Genomic DNA, 11,676 nt, shown 5'->3' with positions numbered 1-11,676 from the left:
TTTGCAGAGATGCTACAATTTCAGAGTTGCAGTAGAACTCAGGCAGGTTTCCAACGGAACCTTGCATGCCAGGCAAGTTGTGAAATCTCTCTGGTTCTGTGTCAGCTCAGCAGCCCAGTTCCTCAGCAGCCTGGGATTTCAGGCTTCCAGCTCCCTGGCAGTGGATGGGGAACTATAAGCCTGGGAAGCTTCCAAGGTTTGGAGCGCCAGGACAGCCAGCATGCCCTGAGTCACAGCCCCCAGCACTTTCCTTTTTGCAGAGAATTTTCAAAGTTTCTAGTTTTCGTTCCAAATGGGAATGAAATCCCATTTCAAAATCCTCCATTAAACAATTACCTTTCTCCACGCAGCTCTGGGAAGCATGATGTGTCTGTTCATCTTTAGGTTGTCTACGTTCTCTCCATCTCTTTCAGAATACGCCATGGGCTCTAACTTCCACATGGGCAAGAAGGGACCCTGCTTTAATGTCTCAGCTAAAAGGTAGCATCCCTAACAGTGCAGCTACCCTGTATTACAGCAGTAATATAGAATCATAGAATATCAGGGTTGGAAGGGACCTCAGGAGGTCATCTAGTCCCATCCCCTGCTCAAAGCAGGACCAATTCCCAATTAAATCATCCCAGCCAGGGCTTTGTCAAGCCTGACCTTAAAAACTTCTAAGGAAGGAGATTCCACCACCTCCCTAGGTAACCCATTCCAGTGCTTCACCACCCTCCTACTGAAATAGTTTTTCCTAATATCCAACCTAAACCTCCTCCACTGCAACTTGAGACCATTACTTCTTGTTCTGTCATCTGGTACCACTGAGAACAGGCTAGATCCATCCTCTTTGGAACCCCCTTTCAGGTAGTTGAAAGCAGCTATCAAATCCCCCCTCATTCTTCTCTTTTGCAGACTAAACAATCCCAGTTCCCTCAGCCTCTCCTCATAAGTCATGTGCTCCAGCCACCTAATCATTTTTGTTGCATCGGGATAATAGCAGTGGTACTGTAGGAATTGAGCACAAGCATGAAATGCTGTCCTCATTGTTGTCAATGGCAAAACTTCCACGGATTGTCAGCAGGGTCAGACATCGCCCCAATCTTGCCATGAGGCTCAGTCCCATGGTTCTCAAGCACAGAGGGACTGCTACGAGCAAAGCAAGGCTTGACAATATTCTGTTGGGAATTGAAAAAGGCAGGTGGGCAGGAAAAGCCCCCTAGCAAAGACCTTCACCTCGACTAATTTGCTTACGTTCTCCTGTCTCAGCGAAATGCAGCAATTTGGTCATTACCTCCTTAGACTAGACAGTAGAACCTATGGAAGCACCCTTCCATTTTTTCTGGGATTGATTTATATGAAGCTGGGTTTAGATAGTGTAGATACGCTTCAAAAGTTGAGCCTAACATGGAGCTGAAATATGAAGCCAGCCCACAGCATTAATATTTAGTTAAAACACATAGATGGAGCTTCCACCTAATGAGTGGTCATTTTGGGATTCTCATCTCCAGTCTCCTAAACCACAGAAGAAGCTAACCCCAGGGAATCCATCCCAGGATTTTCAATGAGCCCAGCGTAGGCTGGGATAGAATTTGGAGAGTTTACTAAGATCTGACATGCTCACTAAATTCTATTAATAGCTGAGGGATAGAAGCTTTAAGGGGAGAAGGGACCATTTAGATCTAGCCTGATCTGTACAATACAGGCCATTAAATATCATCATTACCCCTGTACTGAGCACAACAACATGTATGATTAACGGGCGCTGGAACAATTTGTACAGTGGGGGAGCTGAGAGCCATTGAACCTAACTGTTAACCCTGTATATGATGGAAACCACTTCAAGCCAAGGGGTGCGGCAGCATCCCCAGCACCCGTGGTGCCTAAAGCACATCTTCTAGAGACATCGGGACTGGGCTTGACTCAGAAAGAAGAAGAATCTGCCACTTCCTGTAGATTAATAATCATCCTCACTTAAAAAGATTGTGCCTTATTTCTAATATGAATGTCTGGCTTCAACTTCCAGCCACTGGTTCTTGTTATGCCTCTCTCTGCTAGGTTAAAGAGCTCTTTTTAACCTGGTATTTTCTCCCTGTGAAGTTACTTGTGCACTAATCAAGTCACTGCTCAATCTTCTTTTTGATAGACTTTTTTTTTTTTGAGTTCTCCATCTGTTTAGCTTAACAGTGAGAGACTTAATGTCTCAGTGTGTTGATTTAAAGAAACTCTATAGTCATGTGGGATAGTTGATTTGATGAAAACATCATGAGCTAGATCATTTGTACTGAAACAACATGACTGCCAGCCTTTATTTTGGTTCATCTCACCAGCATTGACTGAAAAATTCAATTGCTAGCTCGAGAAAGTAACTATTTGATCAAAAACGGGGCTCAAAATTCTGAAAGAGGAAGAGAAAGTCCATGAGAGATCAATACAGTGCTTAAAAACCCACTAGAACAATAGTAATGCTATAAGCACTGCTGTGTGCTATAGCTCTCCGATCATGTGAATTAATCAAGTCAACTGTCTGTGAATCTAAGGCAGGGAAATGTTTGAGCATAGTAGAGGAAACCAATGGCTCGATTAGACTGATCCATTGGGTCAGTTCCAGAGTGTATACATCGGTAATACTTTTACTGGAGTCAGTAGAGCCACACTGATGTCTAGCTGCTGAAGTTCTAGCCCAGGGGTGGACAAATTACAGCCTGGGGGCTGCATCTGGCCCCTTAGACATTTTAATCTGGCCCTCGAACTTCCGGCGGAGAGCGGAGAGCGGGGTCCGGGGCTTGCCCTGCTCCACATGTGCCATGGCTCCACGAGGCTCCTAGAAGCAGCGGCATGTTCCCCCTCCGGCTCCTACGGTAGGGGCAGCTAGGGGGGGGGGGGGGGCGGAGGAGGGCTCCGCATGCTGCCCCACCCCAAGCACCGCCCCCACAGGTCCCATTAGCCGGGAACCATGAGCTTTCATGGCCCGCCATATAATTTCCATACCCAGATGCGGCCCTCCGGTCAAAAAGTTTGCCCACCCCTTTTCTAGCCCATACCTTACTATCTATATGTGTGTACATTACCCATCTGGTTCTCCGAAGATTTCCCATTGGTTGGGTCAGGGTCAGACATGTAGGGCCAAAACACATCCAGACGGGGCTCATTTCAGCTACAGCACTGCTAACCTATAGAAGGAAGAGGAAAGATACGGCTGGCAAGAGACATGCTAATCTCAACAACTCGGAAGGCTGGATGGTCAAGCTTGCAGGCTGTTGAGAGCTTTGTTTGCAGCCTGGGAAGGCTGAGCGTTGTTTTGGTTGTTTGGCTTGCCTCCCAGGGAAGAGAAATCTGTGCTTGTTTGGTGAATGTCATTTACTATGGATGAGGGAAGCCTACTCTGACATTTACCCATCATGCCCAGGTGAAGCACCCACCACAGGCTCCTTAACCAGTCCTGCCAGACTACTCACATTTCTAACAGGACTGTAAATCCTCAGCTACCGTAAATAGAATAGATGCAGATATATCAGCCTTCTATGTCACTCATAGCTCACCGACACCCCCCCCCCCGCCACCCACCCAGCAATAGACAGCTGGGCCCAGATCCTCCTCTAGTTAGGCACCTAAATACCTTTGAGGTTCTGGGCTCTGGCCTCATCTCCTGCCCATACAGTGCAGGATTGACACTTATTACTTATATTCATTCTTTCTATCTAACCTCGCTTTTCCAATCCAGCCAGGTACCTCAATGAACTATGGCCCTGGTTCAGCAGAGCATTTAAGTACATGCCTGAATTCTATCAACTTTCATGACACTTCAGCAATGCACTTTTGGCGTTCTGCCGAATCAGTGCCTAGCTGAGCAACATTACAAGTCAGATCTCTCTCACCAACGTTGCAATTGGTATGTGTACGTACACCATAGGATTACTTGTTAGTGCCATGACAACAGCCTGGTGCTAGTTAGTGGCCCTTAACTATGAATTTCCTGATTTTTCCAACTTTAATTTCCAGGCTCTCACTTTATTGTTTAATGTAGCTACACCAATTTCATATTTTAAGCTGATTTCTATTCTGATGTATTCCTCAGTTCAGGAATTTTGTAGGCACAACTAATACCAGTAGATGGCAGCAAGACATGTAAAATAGAAATTACCTAGGTTAGTGGGGCATATGTAACACTAGAATCCCCTTGATTTAGTACATAATAAATGCAGAAACATGCACATGGCTTCTTACGGTGACATAGATTACATATGAATACATTAATAAATGCACAGTATTCTATCATTGTAGATCAGCGTTGAAAGATTAATATCCTTGTGTTTTATTAGAATTTAAGCCCCAACAGCGTGCTCCTATAATAAAATAAAGACTGTGCTATAAGCATTATCTATCAAACTAGTTACAGAAGAGATGTGTGTTTACAAAGGTTTCATTTACATCATGGAGAGGCTGATGAAATCCTAGACTAAAAAAGTGAAATGGATCTGGAGAGACCGCATTTTCCTAGGCTATTTAATTCTCTGGAACATTTCATGGTTTTCTTAATATGATGAATTTTGCGAATAATTCCTAAAACAAATGAAAAACCATTCCCAGTGCAAATCAGGATATGTTCACTTCCGAGTCATGCTTTAACATGTGTTAAGCAGGACTGTAAGGGCAGGTCTACACTAGAGATTTTTGCTGGAATGACAATGTCTGTTTGGGATGCAATTTTCTTTTTGGCAGCATTTCTATGCTGTGAAAGCCTGATGGCTTATTTCACATAGGGAACTGGTATAAGATATACCAGCCAAAGACATGCTTGCCAGTATAAGTGCATCTGTGCTAGAAGAGTGGGCTGCTATAAGTGTTCTGGCAAAACTTAAGAAGCTTGCATCTGAAGAAGTGAGGTTCTTACTCACGAAAGCTTATGCTCCCAATACTTCTGTTAGTCTTAAAGGTGCCACAGGACCCTCTGTTGCTTCTGGCAAAACTTAATGTAGACTAGGTTTAATTTTAGTGTGAGCAGGATACAGGAGTTTGATTTTAGTCATGTTTAACCCTAGGAGCAGCCAGTTAAACACAGCTAGGAACAAACCTTGTGTAGTATCACAATTGTTTTAGTTAAGTGTTATATATGCTAAAACATGAGTGAAAATCCAAAAGACGGCCTCATTGTCTTCAGTTTAGTTAAAACAGGGTGAAGTAATGCTGGGTTCACAATCTTTGTGAAAGTTAAGTTTAGAGCCTGTTGAATTTTTTCATTCTAAACGTTTGACAATAAATGGCCTTAAAACAATAAACAGCAACTTGGGGTTCAGGTTTTCCTTGCCAAAAACTGAAGAGTCAAACCTTGAAAAATTCAGAATTTTACTTTAACAATTTTTTTTCTGAAAATTTGAGAAAGCTAAAGTGTTATTTTTAAAGCCAGAAATACATACCATTTTCAGACAGCTTTCATTAAACTAGTGTCCTGTGCATAGGTGCTGGAACTAGGGGTGCTACTGCACCCCCTGGCTTGAAGTGGTTTCCATTATATACAGGGCTTACAATTTGGTTCAATGGTTCAGCACACGCACTAAAAAAAAAAAAAAGTTCTAGCACCCTGGTCCTGTGTCTCTTCCCACCCTGGGCTAATACTGAAAAGTGCTGTGGGATCTGCAGTGACCACAAGAAGCCACAATTTCATCTAGAAGATCAAGATGATGCCCATGAATAGTTAAAGCTGATATAGATTCATTTTAAGTCAAAAAAGACCATTAGATCATCTAACTTGACCTGTAGTAGAACACAGGCCAGAGAAGTTCATCTATGTATTCCTGTATTGAGCTCCGTAACTTGTGGTTGAACTAGATAAGCGCTTCCAAGCTGTAGTAAGTGTACCACCCGTTGGATGTGAACTTGATGTTTCATCCATTCCCTTAATTATTTAAGATGGTGTGATGGGGCACCTGCCCTGCATTGGCCTGTTAGGGCTGTGCAAAAAGCAGCCAATAGGAAAGGGGCTGTGAGGAGCAGCCAATCAGGGCTGGGTAGGCCCATATAAAAAGAGCTGCAGGGGAGAGTAAGTTCAGTAGCTGACAAACTCAATGAGGGAAGATCAAGCTCCTGGCCAAGCAGAAGGGAACTAGCACCCTGGACAGAGCAGTGCTGCTAGCAGCAACCGGGGAGGAGCTAAAGATGCCCTCTGGTTGGCTACAGGGATTCGTAGGCTGAGGCCCACAGGTAAGGGCAAAGAGGGTTCTGGGAGCCATGGGGAAGTGGCCCAGGGAAATAATCTAAGGAGTTGGAGGGGACGCAGCAGATGGTGGCCATCTACCAGGACCTGGAGTAGCAGGTGGGTGCCTGCCCACTCCCCCCACCTCACCACTGAATAAGTGGACAGACAATTGGCTGCAGTCACTACAGCCAAGTGGCTGGACAGCGGACTGGAGTTCCCCCAGAAGGGGGGAGAACAGAGTGTGACATGGCCAGAGGGCTGTGTCATGAAAAGGACTCTGGTCCTGGGAGTGAGGTGGCCCTAGAGCAGAAGTGACGGTGGCGAGACACCAACAGAAGGGCATAGTGGTTAGCAGACTAATCCCCGAGATAGGCAGCACCATAGTGGTAAGTGAACCTCGTCACATACGGTAGGTGAAAAAGTTTGGAAGCCACTGAACTACTCCTCCAGTCTTGATCTGGAGACATTGAGAGTCCACCACAAACCACTAGAACAAGAAACCAAAGGAAGTCACCTTCACTTAAAAATTAAGTTCTCATTTGAATTTGCCTGGCTTTAGTGTCTAGCCATTGGTTTGTGTTATGCCTTTCTTGGCTGGATTAAGGAGCCTGATATTTTATTTGGAGTTAAGTTTAGCATTGTTTGAATCAAGTAGGTTCAACTTCTGAGCTAGGAGAGGAGAATTCTGGGTTTATTCCACTCTGTACCTGCTGTGGAGAGAGATGAACGCCACACTGTGTGATGACAGAAATAGATCTGCAACCAAAATTGCATTGAATATTTATGAGCTTCATCACATGATGCACTTTGATGAAAGTTGGAACTCCTGCTTGCAAACCCCATACTGTTCATTTCTTTGAATTATAGTGATGCTAGCCTGGAGTAATGAGACACTGGTTTAATATATGAGGGTCTTTTTGGCAGCCCTGGGTAGATTAGGAGATTGGTGGGAAGGACACAGCAAGTGTCCTAGGGGATCGATGTCTTAAGCTGATATATCAAAGGGAGCTGCCAGCAAGTTCCTGGATCATTGGGTGTGGTAGATTAAAAATCAAAGCTCAGAAAGGAAAGGATTTCTCTCTGCCTAGTCTCCACTGCCCAGGAGGAAAGAGGGAGGTGTCAGATGCTATCAGTGGTCTCTCCTTGCACCCAGACAGAAGCAGCCGTTTGGCAGGCCTGGCAGATCTCAGTACTCAGATTTCAGTGTTGCTATGAGGACTGAGAGATTCTCAGTGGTTTTGAGGCCCAGAGGGTCATGGGAATATTTACTCTAGTTTTGATCCAAAAGCATTCACACCAGCCCTGCTGGGAATCTGGTTCAAGTGAATCCCAAAATTCAAAATGCTGCTATTCTCTTCAACAAATCACTGCTAAACAAGTCCTTTAGTAAGGTCTGATCCTGAATCAATGAACTCACTGGGAATTTTGCCATGAACTTCTATGGATCAGGGTCGCACCTTGATTGGCCTGCAGTAATTAATCTGTAATTAGGGTGTGGTGCATGTATGTGCGTAGAAAGGAGTTTATTTTTGCACATTGTTGGATTATGTAGCACACTTCATACATCTTTGTGCAGAGGAACCTTGGTTGCTACTGCAATATACATTTTTTTAAAATGTTAAATGAGAACTTTAAATTGCTCACATTTCCTGATCCTTATAAGATGGGAAGATTGTTTAAGGTACAGTTTAAACAAAACCATTGTGATGGGCATCATGTTGAGTTTGACAGCCACTGAAGTCAATGGGAATTTACATGTAATTGTTTGTTTGCATAGCACAGTTAATATGTCAAATGATAGAAGTGCAAGGATAGATTCAATCAAATTGAATTTGTATGGTTAATTAGACACCATTGCCAGATGAGGGTTGTGACGGGTTGAATCACAGAAACCCCCTTGAGAGCTGCCACCTAATGTACCAAGACTACGTCTATTCCGGTTTTCCCTGCCAGTTCAGGACTCCAGCACCCTGTCTTGCTGAGCCAGACACTCCTGTCTGCTCCAACACAGACCCAGGGTCTGAATTACTTGCCCCACAGCTGCAGGTTTACCTGAAAACAGCTCACAGAAGCGTGCTTGTCTTTAGCACTCAGATGCCCATCTCCCATTGGGGTCTAAACCCAAATAAATCCGTTTTACCCTGTATACAGCTTATACAGAGTAAATTCAAATTGTTCGCCCTCTATAACACTGATAGAGAGAGATGCACAGTTGTTTGTGCCCCCAGGTATCAATACATACTGAGTTAATTAAGAAATAAAGTGATTTTATTAAATACAGAAAGTAGGATTTAAGTGGTTCCAAGTAGTAACAGAACAAAGTAAGTCATCAAGCAAAAAAAAAAATGTGCATATCTAGGTCTAATCAAACTAAATACAGATAATCTCACCCTTAGAGATGCTTAAGTTTTTTTTTTTTTTTTTTTTTTTTTTTTTTTTTTTTTTTTCCTCCCTTCAGACTGGATACCTTCCAGGCCTGGGCACAATTCTTTCCCCTGGTACAGCTCTTGTTCCAGCTCAGGTGGTAGCTAGGGGATTCTTCATGATGGCTCCTCTCCCTCTCCTTTGTTCTGTTCCACCCCTTTATATAGCTTTTGCTTAAGGTGGGAATCCTTTGTCCCTCTGGGTTTCCACCCCCCCACTCACTGGAAAAGCACCAGGTTAAAGATGGATTCCAGTTCAGGTGACATGATCACATATCACTGCAAGACTTCATTACCCACTTGCCAGCACACACATATACAGGAAGACACTCAGGTAAAACACAGCCATCTGCAGACAATGGTCCTGGTTAATGGGAGTCCTCAAGATTCCAAACGACCATTAATGGCCCACACTTCACATAGTTACAATAGGCCCTCAGAGTTATATTTTATATTTCTAGTTTTAGATAGAGTGGTACATTTATACAAATAGGATTATCACACTCAGTAGATTATAAGAGACCTTTTGCATGAAGCATATTCCAGTTACATTATATTCACTTACGTTTTTATAAAACAATATAGACTGCACAAAGTCACAAGGGTATGTACTGCTTTCCAAAGGGACTATGTCAATTGCTTTTCTTCCTGCCAGGAGATGAAGCCACCCAAAGTACAGCTATGAAGATTGGCATAAATTCCACTTTTGTTCTATCTTCAGCAAAAACAAACAGAAGCTATTTGACCATACTTAGATTCTACTGTATGTTCTTAGGCAACCTGACCCTCCCATAATACACTACACGCTAATATTTTATATTACTGTTTTTATTGTGGCAGTGCCTATTGCCAGTACTCTGCTAGGCACTTTACAAAAAAATCAAATAGCTCATTGGGGCAGGGACTTATGGTACCTTAAAACCTGCCTTTGCCAAGCAAGACTGAAGTATGAAGTTTCCTCACAAGAGGGCACCATAAATACATTGTTTAACCTGGATGCCTCCCTATCTTCCTCCCCATACTCCCACTGACTTCAGTGAAATGACTTACAAGAGCAAGTAAGTGGGATTTGGCATGTATATATGCACATAGAGATGGACATCTGAACCTCTTCCCAAAGCAGGTGGTTGAAGAGAGGGCTTTTCAACACTGAATCCCTCTGCCTCTACTTTATTCCTGGATCAGATCCTTATTTTTGGTTCTGGTTTAAATGCAGCTGAAATATCATGTGATTCTTATTGAAAAATCCTGTTGAATTTAATACAGTTGACCTCAAACTGATCTACAGAATTCTGCAGCGGGGCTATAGTTCTATTAGAGTCTATTGTTCAGAGTGATTCTTAGAGAACCCTGTCTGTTTCATCCCTATTAATTCACAGCGGACTTTTCTGTAGTGGGAGCACCTATTCTTACAAGAGTTTGGCAACAAGGCATTCAGCAGCGTGGGCCCAGAGTTTAAAAAAAAAGAAGAGAAAATCAGCTAAAGCTCTGGGATGACAGCTTTGCTCCTCTGGCCCAGTGGCACTTATTTCTACCATATCTTAGAATATCAGGACTGGAAGGGACCTCAGGAGTCATCTAATCCAACCCCCTGCTCAAAGCAGGACCAATCCCCAGACAGATTTTTGCCCTAGATCCCTAAATGATTGAACTCACAACCCTGGGTTTAGCAGGCCAATGCTCAAACCACTGAGCTATCCCTACCTGCTCAGGATCCCTGGTACTACACAACCACTCAGTGTGCTGCTGGTATGGCTTCACTGTGATAGTTACTTGAGCTAGCTTTGATCTCCCAACTACACTGTACACAGAATCCACTTGGGGGCCGTTCCCAGACTGTGGCTCTAACTCCCATGAAGGACCATCACAAGCCTCCCCCATCTCCCACTTCAAGTGCCAGGTGCATGGCTTTTCCTGGCCTTCTCTAACAAGCGTAGAGCAGCGATGGTGAGGAGTGCAGTACAAGAACCTATACAGAATAGACTCAACTATATGAAGGCCAATGCTGCATTTTATTTTCGATTCCATAGCAAAGCAGAAGCCTGATAATAGCCTATAGGTAGGTAAGATATGGGTATGGACTAAGGCAGCAAGGCAAAAGCCTATAGGGCTCAAGCCTCTAAAGACAACAGCGTAGCCAAACTAAGTCCAAGGCATAAAAATGTGATGTAACTAACCCATAAGCGACTCGAGATCACAAGAAAGTGATGTCATAAGCAAGTGTTGCTAAACAGCTGACAGGTAACCACAAGATACCAGTCTATACCAGCTTTAGCTATTTTAAATTAGGAACATCAGCAGATGTTTGACCACAAGAATACTATGGTAACCAATGAACATATATGCTAATAAGCATGAGAGAGACAGCCTAGTAACCTATGAGAAAAGAGCACTCTGCCATTAGTAGGGTGAGGAAATACAAAGAAGCAAAAAGGGCTGAAACGCCTACTGAATATGCACTAGGCATAGTGGGAGTCAGCACAACACTATAAAAGCTGCATCCTAGCCTGTGTGCCTTGGGAGACACCAGGATGACAACCATGGTGGTGATAAAGGTGAGGGTGAGGTCTAATACTTTGGGCCATTCAACCAAGGATGGTGCAAGTATAGAACTGCTGATGCCAAACCTCTTGATCATTCTATATTATGTCTTCCTACTTCGCTGGGTTGGAGGGTTTGTCATTTGACTAACTGTGCTAGTAGATATTACAAGGATAGAACGCCTTTCCTATGTGTGACTCTCTCATATGCATCCTGGGGTCTGCATAAGAACTAACTTCTGGGTCTGGTCATGAGGCAGAACCTTGCCAGACTACACAGCGCTAATTGGCTTTTTCCTAAGTGATCACTATAATTGAAACACAATCAGCAGAACAGGCAACACTGAGCAATAGAGGTGCCTAGCAATTGGCCTGAACAGTTGCATGGCTTTGCTTTTTAAGGATTACATTACAATAAATACCCCCCAGCAGTATCTCATAAGCTTTTTGCCTGTGAAAGTCTTCTAGGGGGATAGTTGAAAACCAGGTGAGCCCATAGATTACCTGCAGGTTCAGGGAGAAAAATAGAAAACATTCC

The sequence above is a fragment of the Chrysemys picta genome, chromosome 2 (assembly GCF_011386835.1).
Source record: "Chrysemys picta bellii isolate R12L10 chromosome 2, ASM1138683v2, whole genome shotgun sequence".
Taxonomy (NCBI): Eukaryota; Metazoa; Chordata; order Testudines; family Emydidae; genus Chrysemys; species Chrysemys picta.
The sequence above is the reverse complement of the archived record's forward strand: the minus strand, read 5'-3'. Positions refer to the sequence as shown.